Genomic DNA, 16,548 nt, shown 5'->3' on the forward strand with positions numbered 1-16,548 from the left:
GTACCATGCTGTCTTGATGATGACAGCTTTGTAATAGAGCTTGAAGTCTGGAATTGTGATGCCACCAACTGTGGCTTTCTTTTTCAATATTCCTTTGGCTGTTCGAGGTCTTTTCTGGTTCCATATAAAGTTTAAGATTATTTGTTCCATTTCTTTGAAAAAACTGGATGGTACTTTGATAGGAATTGCATTAAATGTGTAGATTGCTTTAGGTAGCATATACATTTTCACAATATTTATTCTTTCAATCCATGAGCATGGAACATTTTTCCATTTCTTTGTGTCTTCCTCAATTTCTTTCATGAGTACATTATAGTTTTCTGAGTATAGATTCTTAGCCTCTTTGGTTAGGTTTATTCCTAGGTATCTTATAGTTTTGGGTGCAATTATAAATGGGATTGACTCCTTAATTTCTCTTTCTTCTGTCTTGTGTTGGTGTAGAGAAATGCTAATTGATTTTATATCCTGACACTTTACTGAATTCCTGTACAAGTTCTAGCAGTTTTGGAGTGGAGTCTTTGGGTTTTCCACATATAGTATCATATCATCTGCGAAGAGTGATAGTTTGACGACTTCTTTGCCGATTTGGATGCCTTTAATTTCTTTTTGTTGTCTGATTGCTGAGGCTAGGACTTCTAGTACTATGTTGAATAGCAGTGGTGATAATGGACATGCCTGCCGTGTTCCTGACCTTAGCGGAAAAGCTTTCAGTTTTTCTCCATTGAGAATATTTGCGGTGGGTTTTTCATAGATGGCTTTGATAATATTGAGGTATGTGCCCTCTATCCCTACACTTTGAAGAGTTTTGATGAGGAAGGGTTGCTGTACTTTGTCAAATGCTTTTTTAGCATCTATGGAGAGTATCATATGGTTCTTGTTCTTTCTTTTATTAATGTGTTGTATCACATTGATTTGCAGATGTTGAACCAACCTTGCAGCCCTGGAATAAATCCCACTTGGTCATGGTGAATAATCCTTTTAATGTACTGTTGAATCCTATTGGCTAGTATTTTGGTGAGAATTTTAGCATCTGTGTTCATCAAGGATATTGGTCTGTAGTTCTCTTTTTTGATGGGATCCTTGTCTGGTTTTCGGATCAAGGTGATGCTGGCCTCATAAAATGCGTTTAGAAGTTTTCCTTCAATTTCTGTTTTTTTGGAACAGTTTCAGGAGAATAGGAATTAGTTCTTCTTTAAATGTTTGGTAGAATTCCCCCGGGAAGCCATCTGGCCCTGGGCTTTTGTTTGTTTGGAGATTTTTGATGACTGTTTCAATCTCCTTACTGGTTATGGGTCTGTTCAGGCTATCTATTTCTTCCTGGTTCAGTTGTGGTAGTTTATATGTCTCTAGGAATGCATCCATTTCTTCCAGATTGTCAAATTTGTTGGCATAGAGTTGCTCATAGTATGTTCTTATAATTGTCTGTATTTCTTTGGTGTTAGTTGTGATCTCTCCTCTTCATTCATGATTTTATTTATTTGGGTCCTTTCTCTTTTCTTTTTGATAAGTCTGGCCAGGAGTTTATCAATCTTATTAATTCTTTCAAAGAACCAGCTCCTAGTTTCGTTGATTTGTTCTATTGTTTTTTTAGTTTCTATTTCATTGATTTCTGCTCTGGTGTTTATGATTTCTCTTCTCCTGCTGGGTTTAGGGTTTCTTTCTTGTTCTTTCTCCAGCTCCTTTAGGTGTAGGGTTAGGTTGTGTACCTGAGACCTTTCTTGTTTCTTGAGAAAGGCTTGTACCGCTATATATTTTCCTCTCAGTACTGCCTTTGTTGTGTCCCACAGATTTTGAACCGTTGTGTTTTCATTATCATTTGTTTCCATGAATTTTTTAAATTCTTCTTTAATTTCCTGGTTGACCCATTCATTCTTTAGAAGGATGCTCTTTAGTCGCCATGTATTTGAGTTCTTTCCAAATTTCCTCTTGTGATTGAGTTCTAGCTTCAGAGCATTGTGGTCTGAAAATATGCAGGGAATGATCCCAGTCTTCTGATACCGGTTGAGACCTGATTTAGGACCGAGGATGTGATCTATTCTGGAGAATGTTCCATATGCACTAGAGAAGAATGTGTATTCTGTTGCTTTGGGATGAAATGTTCTGAATATATCTGTGATGTCCATCTGGTCCAGTGTGTCATTTAAGGCCTTTATTTCCTTGTTGATCTTTTGCTTGGATGATCTGTCCATTTCAGTGAGGGGAGTGTTAAAGTCCTCTACTGTTATTGTATTATTGTCGATGTGTTTCTTTGATTTTGTTATTAATTGGTTTATATAGTTGGCTGCTCCCACATTAGGGGCATAGATATTTACAATTGTTAGATCTTCTTGTTGGACAGATCCTTTGAGTATGATATAGTGTCCTTCCTCATCTCTTATTATAGTCTTTGGCTTAAAATCTAATTGATCTGATGTAAGGATTGCCACCCCTGCTTTCTTCTGATGTCCATTAGCATGGTAAATTGTTATCCACCCCTTCACTTTAAATCTGGAGGTGTCTTCGGGTTTAAAATGAGTTTCTTGTAGGCAACATATAGATGGGTTTTGTTTTTTTATCCATTCTGATACCCTGTGTCTTTTGATTGGGGCATTTAGCCCATTAACATTCAGGGTAACTATTGAGAGATATGAATTTAGTGCCATTGTATTGCCTGTAAGGTGACTGTTATTGTATATTGTCTCTGTTCCTTTCTGATCTACTACTTGTAAGGTCTCTCTTTACTTAGAGTACCCCTTTCAATATTTCCTGTAGAGCTGGTTTGGTGTTTGCAAATTCTTTCAGTTTTTGTTTGTCCTGGAAGCTTTTAATCTCTCCTATTTTCAATGATAGCCTAGCTGGATATAGTATTCTTGGCTGCATGTTTTCCTCGTTTAGTGCCCTGAATATATCATGCCAGCTCTTTCTGGCCTGCCAGGTCTCTGTGGATAAGTCTGCTGCCAATCTAATATTTTTACCATTGTATGTTACAGACTTCTTTTCCCAGGCTGCTTTCAGGATTTTTTCTTTGTCACTAAGACTTGTAAATTTTACTATTAGGTGATGGGGTGTGGACCTATTCTTATTGATTTTGAGGGGGGTTCTCTGAACCTCCTGGATTTTGATGCTTGTTCCCTTTGCCATATTGGGGAAATTCTCTCCAGTAATTCTCTCCAATATACCTTCTGCTCCCCTCTCTCTTTCTTCTTCTTCTGGAATCCCAATTATTCTAATGTTGTTTCGTCTTATGGTGTCACTTATCTCTCGAATTCTCCCCTCGTGGTCCAGTAGCTGTTTGTCCCTCTTTTGCTCAGCTTCTTTATTCTCTGTCATTTGGTCTTCTATATCGCTAATTCTTTCTTCTGCCTCATTTATCCTAGCAGTGAGAGCCTCCATTTTTGATTGCACCTCATTAATAGCTTTTTTGATTTCAACTTGGTTAGATTTTAGTTCTTCTATTTCTCCAGAAAGGGCTTCTATATCTCCCAAGAGGGTTTCTCTAATATCTTCCATGCCTTTTTTGAGCCCGGCTAGAACCTTGAGAATCGTCATTCTGAACTCTAGATCTGACATATTACCAATGTCTGTATTGATTAGGTCCCTAGCCTTTGATACTGCCTCTTGTTCTTTTTCTTGTGGTGAATTTTTCCGCCTTGTCATTTTGCCCAGATAAGAGTATATGAAGGAGCAAGTAAAATACTAAAAGGGTGGCAACAACCCCAGGAAATTATGCTTTAGCCAAATCATAAGAGATCCCAAATCGTGAGGGGGGAGAAAGGGATAAAAATAGGTTCAGAAAGAAAAAAAAAAAAAAAGAAACAATTAAAAAAAGAAAACCAATAAAGAAAAAATATAAAAAGGAAAAAAATATATATATATTAGATAAACTAGTTCAAAAAACGTTAAAAAAGAAAAGGGTAAAGTTAAAAAAAATTGAACAGAAGAAGAGAAAAAAAAATTAACTGCAAGGCTAAAGAATCGTGGGGAGAAAGCCATGAGTTCTGTGCTTTGCTTTCTCCTCTTCTGGAATTCTGCTGGTATTGAAACTGCACTCCTTGGTAGGTGAACTTGATCCTGGCTGGGTTTCTTTTTCATCTTCTGGGGGAGGGGCCTGTTGTAGTGATTCTCAAGTGTCTTTGCCCCAGGCGAAGTTGCACGGTCCTTAACCGGGGGCGGGCTGAGTAATCCGCTAGGGTTTGCTTTGGGAGCTTTTGTTCCCTGAGCGCTTTCCGTAGAGTTCTGGTGGACGGGAATGAAGATGGCGGCCTCCCAGTCTCCCGCCTGGAGGAGCCGAGAGCCTGGGGCCCCACTCCTCAGTGGGCCCTCAGAGAACAGCACCCAATTACTCCTGTCACTTTGGCCTCCGGTCGCGCTCCGAGCTGACCAAGCCTGCGACCGGTTCAAGGTAACCCCGAGCTTAGAGCTCACTCCTCGGCTCTGTCTCTGTAGCCGGCTTCCCCGTTCTAATACCTGTAAGCTCCGTGACACTCAGACACCCCTGATCCTTCTGTCACCCTGGGGGACCTGAGGCCACGCTGACCCCCCGTGGGATTCACCCCGGTTAAGCCTCTGGAGCGATGTCCCTCAGCGGAACAGACTTTTAAAAGTGCTGATTTAGTGCTCCGTTGTTCTGCGGCTTGCTGGGCGCCGGCCCCTACCCCCGCGGTCTATCTTCCTGTCGCTTTGGATTCACTTCTCCGCCAGTCTTACCTTTCAGAAAGTGGTTGATTTTCTGTTTCTAGAATTGCTGTTCTTCTTCTCTTCGATCTCCTGTTGGATTTGTAGGTATTTGCAATCTTTAGATAAGCTATCTAGCTGATCTCCCGCTACCTGAAGTAGTCTCAGCCTGCTACTTCTCCGCCATCTTGATTCCTCCTCCCCCCCTTTTTTTTAAAGATTTTATTTATTTATTTGATAGACAGAGATCACAAGTAGGCAGAGAGAAAGGGAGAGAGAGCGAGAGGGAAGCAGGCTCCCTGCCGAGCAAAGAGCCTGATATGGAGCTTGATTCCAGAACTCTGGGATCATGACCTGAGCCGAAGGCAGAGGCTTTAACCCAGTGAGCCACCCAGGTGCCTCATCCAGCTTTTTTTTGATGTCCATTAACATGATAAATGGTTCTCTAGCCCCTCACTTTCAGTCTGGACGTGTCTTTGGGTCTGAAATGACTGACTTTCTTATAATGCTTACAGGAGAAGGGTCTTGCTTTTTAATCTATTCTGATATCCTATGTCTTTATTGGAGCATTTATTTCATTTACATTTAGAGTAATTATCAAAAGATATGAATGTAGTGCCATTGTATTACGTGTAAAATCCTTGTTCCTGTAGATTGACTCTGTTCCTTTTTAGTCTTTGTTACTTTTGGTCTCTTTTTCCCACTCAAAAGGTCCCCTTTAATATTTCTTGCAGAGCTGGTTTAGTGGCCACAAACTCCTTTAGTTTTGGTTTGTCTTGGAAACTCTTTCTCCTCCTATTCTGAATGTCAGCCTTGCTAGATAAAGTATTCTTGGCTGCATGTTTTCCTCATTTAACAGGTTGACTATGTCTTGTCACTGCTTTCTGGCGTGCTAGGTCTCTGTTGACAGGCATGCTTTAGCCTTATGTGTCTACCTTTATAGGTTAAGGATCTTTTTTTCCCTAGCTGCTTTTAGACTTCTATCTTTATATTTTGCAAGTTTCACAATGATATGTCGTGATGTTGATTTTGTTTTTGTTGATTTTGAGGGGAATTTGCTGTGCCTCTTGGACTTGAATGCCTTTTTCCATACCCAGATTAGGGAAGTTCTCAGGTTTAATTTGTTCAAATAAACCTTCTACCCCCTTTCCTTGCTCTTCTCTGGGAGTTATGATGTTGCTTATTGGAGTCCCCAGGTCTGCCTTCATGATCTAATAGTTTTCTTTCCTTCTTCTTTTCAGGTTTATTGTTTTCCATAATTTTATCTTCTGTATTACCTCTTCTGACCTATTCTCTTCTTTGCTCCTTCAGTTCCTCATCGTGATGATGTCACGTCTGTTTGTGTCTTAGTTAAAGCATCCATGCATATACACACACATTTATTTATTTGTTTGTTTGTTTGTTTAGGTCTGACTAGTTTTTAGGTCCTTTATCTCTGGAGCCATGGTTTTTCTGGTGTCTTCTGTGCTTTTTTCAAGTCCAGCTAGTAGTCCTATGACTATAGATCTAAATTCTTGTTTAGATACATTGCTTGTATCTGTTTTAAAGTCCCTGGCTGTGACATCTTACTGATCTTCCTTTTGTGGAGAATTCCTTCATCTTATTTTGGCTAAGTTTCTATCTTTTGTGTGTTATGAAAGCTTGTTATGTCTCTCTCCTGCACCTGAGAGTAATGCTGTATTAAAAAAAAGAGGTAATATACTGTCTAGGGCCTGATACTTTAGGAAGTGTTTCTGGTGTATGGTGTGTGCACTCTGCTGTTGGATTTTGGCTGCTCTTTTGCACTGGTCAGTCCTGCAGAGTTTCTCCTTTCTTGCAGTGGGGAGTATTTGGACCTTTATCTAGGTGTGCTTTGATTTCTTTGTTGAAAAAAGCATCTAAAAAAGAGAAAGAGAAAGGAAAATAACAGAAAAGCCTGCTTCACAAAAAAGAGAAAAAGAAAAGGACTAAAAAAAGCCAAACAATCAAAAAAATTACTATAAGCCTGATTTCAAAGAAAAAGAACTGGAAAAAAAAAAAAAGAATAAGAAAGGAGAAAAAGATGCCTGATCCAAAGAGAGGGAGAGAAGGAAATGAAAAAACAGAGTAATAAGCAAAAAAAACTATAAGCCTGTTTCTGGTGGCAGAAAAAATACAGCCTGGTCCTATTTCTACCACAGATGAAGGGGATGCTTTGAAGCACTAGACTTGGTGCATATTATTTGTTGCCTGTGTTGCTCTTTTGCGGGAGATCCCCCTGTGCTGGCTTGGAGTCTGTCTTGCTCCATTAATAAAAGTGTGTGCCAGGCACATGGGGGCAGGATTGGATGTCATTGACTCCCACTTCCACTGGGGGCCACTGTGTTGCTCTCTGATGTCTGAACATGTTGGTAGGAAGGCTAAAATGCCACCCCACTCTCTTGTTCCCAGACAGAGAATCTCATACCCCCTGCTGTTCGGGAAGCCCTCACAGAAAAGTGAGGACCCTCAGTGAATTTGGTGCCCAGCTCTCCTGCTTTTTATCTTTGGTGCAGCTGGGATCCAAAACTCTAAATCTCCTTCATTTTATATTTGGCATGTGGCTGGGGTTCAAAACTCCCAATTTTTTTTTTTTAATTAAGATTTTTTATTTATTTGTCAGAGAGAGAGAAACACACACAGGGGGAGTAGCAGGCAGAGGGAGAAGCAGGCTTCCTGCTCAGCAAGGAGCCCATGAAGTCAGTACTCGATCCCAGGACCCTGGGATCATGACCTGAGCTGAAGGCAGATGCTTAACTCCACATCTTAAAGGAGCTGGTACCACTCAGATCCGCTCCCTCCGCCAGATTAAAGCCTCGCTGTGCTCTGACTAATGCCTTTTGTCCCAGAAAAACAGTCCCCTACCTGCACAGTGTCCGGAATCTGTGGTATGTCACTGTGAAAAGCAGCAACTAGGTTACCCATCCTTTGTGGCCACCCTTGTCCCCTGCCAGTGAAAAGCCATTTGCTGGTGCCTGTAGGGTCTTCTGTCCTTGGAGAGTCAGTAATTCCTCTTCCAGATATACTCCATGAAGGGGAATGATCTCTCCTAATGCAGCAGGAGATCCCTACACAACTTTCGTGCTCTCCCAAGCCAGAACCTTCCTTTTCTCCAGGAGTGGAGAAACCTCAGAGCTTGAGGTCCATTCACTATTTGCAAAAAACCTGCTTCACTCAGTTTCCCTGGTTCCCCAGTCTATGGTCTGAAAGGTTTTCTTGTGTGAACCTGTGTCACACTCTCAACCACTCTCTCCCTCTCTCTCTCTTCCCTTCCCTCCTGGGCGTGGCAACTTCTCTCTCCCCCAGTTTACTTCCACGTACCTTGCACTTGTTATGCTATCTCACTCCAACCATGGAGGTCATTCTTCCAATCTTCCGATTGATTTCCTGGATGTTCCAGTGATCTGACCTCAATACAGCTGTGTTCGAGGGACAAGGAAAACCTAGGGTCCCCCTGTTTCTCTGCCATCTGAACTCCTTTTTTTTTTTTTTTTTTTTTAAGATTTTATTTATTTATTTGACAGAGAGAGATCACAAGTAGAGAGGCAGGCAGAGAGAGAGAGAGAAGCAGGCTCCCTGCTGAGCAGAGAGCCCGATGTGGGACTCGATCCCAGGACCCTGAGATCATGACCTGAGCCGAAGGCAGCGGCTTAACCCACTGAGCCACCCAGGCGCCCTGAACTCCTTTTTATTTGTGTTTTAATTCAGCTGTACTTTTTGGTGTGTTTTAGGGTTCTCTTTACAGTTTCATTTAAAAATGGTTTCTGCTAGAAATTCAGCTTAAAAACCAGTATCAGATAATATAACTTTAAATTTCAGTGTAATAAAAGATAACAAAATGGGGGGATCTTCTGTCCTACCTTTCTCTGTTCCACCCTAGTTCATCTCCCTAAAGTCAGATAGTCTTTCCTCTGTTAGTTGTTTCCTCTGACATAACTTGCATGTAGAAATACAGTTGATTTTTGTATATTCATCTAATATTCTGTATATACCAATTCACTATTAGTTCTAGTACATGCTTTTTTTTTTTTCTTAGAAATTTCTACATATATAATCATGTTGTCTATGAATAGAGACCGTTTTACCTCTTTCTTTCTTATCTCCATGTTTTCTTTTTCTTGTCTTACTACATCGATTAGGGATCTCAGGCCTCCTCCCAACACTTAATGCTAGTGATGAGAGTAGAAACCTTTACCTTGTTTCTAATTCTTGGGTGAAGGTCTTTCACTATTAAGTACGATGTTGCCCGTCAAGGAAGTTCTCTTCTGTTCCTAGCTGGCTGAAAATTCTTCTTAGGTTTTTATTTTGTTGCCTAGGTTTTTATTTTTTTTTTCTTTTGAATTTTTATGTTCTAGTTAGTTAATATTGCTGAGAGTTTTTATCATAAATCATTGAATTTTGTCAGCTGCTTTTTCTGCATCTGCTGAGAAAATAATATGGTTTTTCCCCCTTATTCTATTAACGATGGCATATCAGTTAGTTTTCAGATATTAAATCAACCTTGAATTTCTGAGAGAGCTTCCATTTGATAATGATATATCATCCTTTTTATATATAGCTGATGAGACTTGCTTTTTATTGTTTAATGACATTGCAGAAGTTCATGGAGGGTACTAGTCCGTGTTTTCCCTGGCTTTGGTATTGGGATGATACCATTGGCCTCATTAAATGAATGGGGAAGTGTTCCTTACTCCTATTTTCTGAAAGAATTTGTTGTAATTATTCCTTCCTTAAAGTAAAGAGAATTGGCTGGCTTCCTTATAACCCTATACAGGAAGTTGAATCTCTGGATTGCTTCTTATTGACTGGATTATGTAAATATTAGAACTCCAATTACTGTTGGAGGTTTTAGAGCTAAATGGATTGTTAATGAATGATTATAAATTCGTTGTTTTTTTTCCAAATTTTTTATTGTGGTTAAAAAAAATGTAGCATAAAACTTAACTGTCTTGTTTCTAAGTGTACAAGTCAGTGGTATTGAGTGCATTGGTAATTCTGTGTGAACATTACCACCATTCATCCTGATAACTCTTCATCTTTCAAAACTGAAACTTTTTACCCATTAGACAATAACTCCTCATTTCTCCTCTCTCTCAGCCCCTGGCAATCGCCATTCCGTTTTCTGTCTCTGTAACGTTGAGTACTCTAGGTATCTTGTATAAGTGACATCATACAGTATTACTCTTTTTGTGACTGGTTTATTGCACATAGCATAATACCCTCAAAGTTTATCCATTTGGTAGCGTATTTCAGAATTCCCTCCTTTTTTAAAACAGGTTCTGTGTATGAACTAAAAATGTTAACTCAAAAAATTTTTTAACTGCTGAACTCACTTTAAAAATGGTTAATGATAGATTTTTTGTGTGTGTGTGTTTTTAGTATAATTGAAAAAAAATTTTTTTTACTATTCTCATCATTAGACATATTTTCACAGACTTGGTTTAATTTTATGAAAGACTACATGGTATTTATAAGCAGCTTTAAAAATAATCCTAAAACTCAGTGTAAAGGTAAAATATACTTTCTGGAAATAATTGCTGTTTAATGTTACTTCAAGGATCTGTACAGAAATAGAAGCTATTTTTGGAAGTGTTTGCATATTTAACTGTTGCATTTATTAATTTTGTTCACATCTGACAAAAAATAATGTTGAAGATGTATGATTTTTTTTTAGATTATGTTTATAGAAGGAATAGCATCTTCATTTGTGAGGACTAAGGCTTATGAATATACATAGGTAAATGTGTGGCCACTTCTGCATTGTATACTGAGGAGTTAAATGTAATTACAGATGTTTAACTGGGTACTGTATAAAAGGGGAGCATAGCATTTTTTTTTTCCCTCCCTCACAAAATAGCTGATTTTCCCATAGACTGTCTAAGAAATAATGATTATTTTTAAAAACAAAAAGTATATGAAATCCCACAATCATGATTATTCTTTTATCCACTACCTTACACAAGTAAACTCATGCCCCTCACTCCAAATGTATTGTCAGTGGAATTGTTGAATACCCTTTTCCTGAATCCTCCTCACCTCATCACAGTTAGCTAGATGTGTATGCTTCTTTGTGTGTGTTTTTTTTAATGAACATTGTAAAAGATATAGTAGTTTGGCAACTAAGAACATGGAACCATATTAATCACTTTGTACTGTAGTTTCCTAGTATATTGTAGCAGTCCCTCTAAGACAGCTGAACAGGCTTAACTGTATTACATTTCATGCCTCATTTAATTTAAACATTTCAACAATGACACATATTCCCTTTGTTTCCTAAAAATTTGCTATTATAAACAATGTATATCTTTATTCCCCAAAACATAATTATCCTAAAGAACTGGTGCTTATATTTCTATGAGATAAGATTTCTGAAAGGGTATTATTATTGGATCATAGAAGTGTATTTTTTATTTTTAAAAGATATAACCAGATTGCTTTCCAAAAGGATGAGGATCTTTTTTTATTTTGGCCATGTGAATTTGCTTTTATGTGAATTTCCCCTTTATTGTTCGGTTGTTTAACTCCATTTGTGAGAATTCCTTGTTGATTCTAGATATTCTCATTTTCAAAAAATTTTTCCAAGATTTCTTATTTGGAGGGATTATCATTTTTTTTCTTTTTTTTTAAAGTAACACTGACACAACTATTCTTTTTTTTTTTAATGATTGATTTTTTTTTTTTTAAGATATTTTTTATTTATTTGACAGGTCACAAGTAGTCAGAGAGGCAGGCAGAGAGAGAGGAGGAAGCAGGCTCTCTGCTGAGTGGAGAAGCCCGATGCAGGGCTTGATCCCAGGACACTAGGATCATGACCTGAGCCGAAGGCAGAGGCTTTAACCCACTGAGCCATCCAGGTGCCCCTGACACAAATATTCTTGAAAAGAAGATTTTCTTTGATTTATGCAGTAATACTTTTCCAAAATTCATATTTATTTGCTTTTGGTATTTGATGTTCATTATTTATTTATTTATTTGACAGACAGAGATCACAAGTAGGCAGAGAGGCAGGCAGAGAGAAAGGGGGAGGCAAGCTTCCTGTTGAGCAGAGAGCCTGTGGGCCTCGATTGGAGGACCCTGGGATCATGACCTGAGCTGAAGGCAAAGGCTTTAACCCACTGAGCCACCCAGTCGCCCCTATTTTTTTCTTTTTAAAAGAAGTGTTAGAACTCTATTTACTCAATTTAAAAACAGTAAACTCACTTAGGTCTTGTTAATTTGAGTTCAATATAAATGCTTTTATTGATAGTTAAATTGTATTAAAATACGTACAACATTTTAAAACATATTTAATCTTTCTTTGATTCAGAAGGGCCTTAAGAATTTGCCTTATATTTCATAGCATTGGTGTAATACATTCAGTTTTGGTAATCCTTATTTCATTGGTTTCTTCCGGGAACTATTAAGTGCTTATTTTATGCTGACTTCTGAACATTGGAGTAGATATTTGAGATGACTTCTTTTGACTATTTACTGCTTTCTATGCATAGTGCTAACAGCTTAACATGTCATTTAATCCTCTGCACAACCTTACTATTATTCTTACCGGTATTTGGTGAATGTAGGGAAGTTAAGTAGCTTACCCAAGATTATATAGCTTACATGTTTTGAATCTGGTAAGCAGTTTGACTTGAAAGCCATAATATGCTCTGCTCAAGGATTTGAAATACATAAACAAATGGTATTTAAACAGCGTTGTTCTCTTGGTATGGTATGTTGGTGGCACAGAAGTGGGACTAATTGATTCTAAGGATGTAATCTGAGAAAATAGAACAGTGTTGACGACCTTTAAACTGAGCTTTGAAATAGATATAGAAATTCTAGGCAGGAAGGATGAAGGAAGAACAATGGCATTCCAAGAAGACAGAAAAATATATATCAGGGTACAGTTTTCCAGGAACTACTTGGCATGCCTAGAATGTAGAATGTGAAGTGTAAAGAGGTTTGGGGCTGGGGTGGAGTATGAAATAGGTAAGAGTCATATAGCAGAGGGCCCATATTCATTGATAAAATGTTTAGACTTCGTATTTTATCCAGGGTGTGAAACATGAAAAGATTTTAAGCATTTTTAAAGATTGTACTCAATATTTTTTCTTGGAAGTATTTTTTCTTGCAGCTGAGGGTTGGAATAATATTGAAACACTAGGGCTGCTGATTTATAGCTAAATTAATTATGGGTTATGTTTACATTGCTCTTTGCTTGTTTTTTTGTTTGTTTTTAAAGATTTATTTTGGAGTGTGCACGTGTGTGAGTGTAGGGGGAGGGGCAGAGGAGAGGTAGAGAGAACCTCAAGCAGACTTTACACTGAGGGCAGAGTCCAGGGTAGCATTCCGTCTCAGGACCCTGAGATCATGACCTGAACCAAAACCAAGAGTCAGACACTTAATTGACAGCCACCCAGGTGCACCCCCTGTGAGGATAGTTTTTGATTAAGATTGCTACTCTTCAGACAGCCCTGGCCCATCAGGACATTTTCTTCAGGGTTACTTTCTAGAAGGTGCCGCTTCTTTGATGGCTTCTCCTTTGTTTCTGAAAAGCAGAAGTTATTGGCCTTTGGTGTTGGGGCAGATTAGGTGTCCATAAATTGTGTGAATTAGGTATTTGTAAATTGGGACTGCCTTTAATGGAAAAACAACCATAATGTAGTTAGTATCGCTTCCCATACTACAGCAGTGACTCCTAAAGCTTATTGTCATTCCTTCTGTACCAATAAGAGGACCAAATCTTTTAATTCATCAGGGATTGCCAGAGAAGCCTCTTCAGAAGGACTGAGTGTTGGCACATCATTTAGGAGCTACTTGTAGTAGAGCTGAGCTGAGAGCCTAATTTTTGGCTTGTTATTTTTAAGGTTCTGAATGTACATAGAAAGTGCTTTCCCCTTGTTGCTTGACTTACAGCTGAAAATTATTTCAGGATCACTTCCCTCTTTTTTTTTTTTAATTATGTATGCTGCTTTATGTTAAGAACAAAAGATACAAATTGCTGTTTCAGACATGGGGATTTCATTTTTGTGATTGTTTTATATAATATGTACTAAGTTTACCTTTTTTTTTTTTTAAGATTTTATTTATTTATTTGACAGAGAGAGATCACAAGTAGGCAGAGAAGCAGGCAGAGAGAGAGGAGGAAGCAGGCTCCCCGCCGAGCAGAGAACCCGATGCGGGGCTCGATCCCAGGACCCCAGGATCACGACCTGAGCCAAAGGCAGAGGCTTTAACCCATTGAGCCACCCAGGTGCCCCCTAAATTTACATTTTAAAAATGTCTAGGAACCGCACTAAAAAAAAAAACTATTTGTAGGTGTGCCTGAGTGGCTCAATTGGTGAGTAAGTGTACAAAGTTTACAGTAAGTGTAAAACTCTTGATCTCAGCTCAGGTCTCTCCCTCAGGCTGGTGAATTCAAGCCACAAATTGAGCTCCCGGCTAGGTTTGGAGTCTACTTAAAAAACAACGGTAAAATTAAAAACAAACCAAAAAACACCCAACAACTATTTATAATCCCATTAAATAGGTTGAATTGTGATATTATATTTGAAATTAATGCTTAATAATAACATTGAGAATTTCCAGATTAGGAAATGATAGAAATCCTCTTCTCTGACTAACCCAAAAGCGGGGGAGGGATCTGACATTGTTACTTCATTGATTGCCAGGCGTTTGGTTTGCATCCTAACTGAAAGGCATTAGTTAGGAATTTTTGTTCTGCCATTTTGAAATTATGCTGGTTAATCTTCCTTCTGACTCGGAGGACTAATGTTAGATCAGTTCAGATGAATGATATGCTAGTCTGATTTTTGGTTAGTACATGGTATGTGTATGTGAGTGTGTGTGTGTGTGTATATATATATATTTTAAGAGACTTGAAAAAATTTTTATTTTTATTTTTTTAATTAATTCTTTATTTTTTAATAAACATATAATGTATTTTTAGCCCCAGGGGTACAGGTCTGTGAATCGCCAGGTTTACACACTTCACAGCACTCACCATAGCACATACCCTCCCCAATGTCCATCCACCACCCTCTTCCGACCCCCCTCTCCCCAGCAACCCTGTTTGTTTTGTGAGATTAAGAATTTCTTACAGTTTGTCTCGCTTCCAATCCCATCTCGTTTCATTTTTTCTTTTCCTATCCCCCAAACCCCCCATGTTGCATCTCCACTTCCTTATATCAGGGAGATCATATGATAGTTGTCTTTCTCCGATTGACTTATTTCGCTAAGCACAATACCCTCTAGTTCCATCCACGTCGTCGCAAATGGCAAGATTTGATTTCTTTCGATGGCTGCATAGTATTCCATTTTATATATACACCACATCTTCTTTATCTATTCATCTGTTGATGGACATTTAGGTTCTTCCATAGTTTGGCTATTGTGAACATTGCTGCTATAAACATTTGGGTGCACGTGCCCCTTCGGATCACTACATTTGTATCTTTAGGGTAAATACTCAGTAGTGCAATTGCTGGGTCCTAGGGTAGCTCTATTTTCAACTTTTTGAGGAACCCCCATGCTGTTTTCCAGAGTGGTTGCATCAGCTTGCATTCCCACCAACAGTGTAGGAGGGTTCACCTTTCTCTGCACCCTCGCCAGCATTTGTCATTTCCTGACTTGTTAATTTTAGCCATTCTGACTGGTGTGAGGTGGTATCTCATTGTGGTTTTGATTGGCATTTCCCTGATGCCGGGTGATATGGAGCATTTTTTCATGTGTCTGTTGGCCTATTTAAAGATGTTTATTTATTGGAGAGAGAAAGCATAAGTGGGGGGAGGGACATAGGGAAGGGGAGAAGCAGACTCCCCACTGATCAGGGAGTCCCTACATGGGCCCTGATCCCAGGACCCTGAGATCTTGACCCTAGTTGAAGGCAGATTCTTTTTTTTTTTTTTTTTAAAGATTTTATTTATTTATTTGACAGATAGAGATCACAAGTAGGCAGAGAGGCAGGCAGAGAGAGAGAGGAGGAAGCAGGCTCCCTGCAGAGCAGAGAGCCCGATGTGGGGCTCGATCCCAGGACCCTGAGATCATGACCTGAGCCGAAGGCAGAGGCTTTAACCCACTGAACCACCCAGGCGCCCCTGAAGGCAGATTCTTAACTGACTGAGCCACCCAAGGCCCTAAGTACATTGTATATATTTTTTCATCCTTTTACTTTTCATTTACCCGTGTTTACATATTTAAAGTTGGTGTCTTGGGGCTCCTCACTGGCTTAGTTGGAAGAGTACGCAGCTCTTCATCTCGGGCTTGTGAGTTCAAGTCCCATGTTGGGTGTAGCGATTACTTGAAAAAAAAAAATTAAGTAGGTGTCTTGAAGGCAGCGTATTGTTGGGCCTGGCTTTTTTTTTTTTTTCCCCCCTTAAATTTTAATCCAGTTGACCAATCTTATCATGGTTTGTTCAGACCAACAAACTTTTTTTTCCTTTTTTTTTTTTAAAGATTTTATTTATTTATTTGATAGAGAGAGATCACAAGTAGGCAGAGAGGCAGGCAGAGAGACAGAGGAGGAAGCAGGCTCCCCACTGAGCAGAGAGCCCGACGGCAGGACTCCATCCCAGGACCCTGAGATCACGACCCGAGCCGAAGGCAGAGGCCTAACCCACTGAGCCACCCAGATGCCCTTTTTTTCCTTTTAATAAAAGACAGTAAATGTTTTATTTGGTCTTTGTGGGCCACACTGGTCTGTGTCATACACCCATTCAACTCTGCCACTATAGTATGAAAGTAGACTGGGGCAGTATGCAAACGTCAGTTTTGTCCATGTTTCAAGAAAACTCTATTGACAAAAATAGGCAGTCGACCAATTTGGCTCAAAAACTCTAGTTTGCCACCTGGTTTAGACCTTTTATACTCATTGTAGTCACAGCTAACATTGGATGCAAATCCGTCCCCCTAGTTGTTTTA

General features: G+C 39.1%; 1 protein-coding gene across 1 annotated transcript in view; it reads left to right on the forward strand.

The window, feature by feature from the left end:
• The window catches only part of ZMYM2 (zinc finger MYM-type containing 2), an 86,884-nt gene that overhangs the window by 65,370 nt on the left and 4,966 nt on the right, over positions 1-16,548 (forward strand).

The sequence above is a fragment of the Lontra canadensis genome, unplaced genomic scaffold, assembly GCF_010015895.1.
Source record: "Lontra canadensis isolate GAN:19392208 unplaced genomic scaffold, GSC_riverotter_1.0 scaffold103, whole genome shotgun sequence".
Classification (NCBI taxonomy): domain Eukaryota; kingdom Metazoa; phylum Chordata; class Mammalia; order Carnivora; family Mustelidae; genus Lontra; species Lontra canadensis.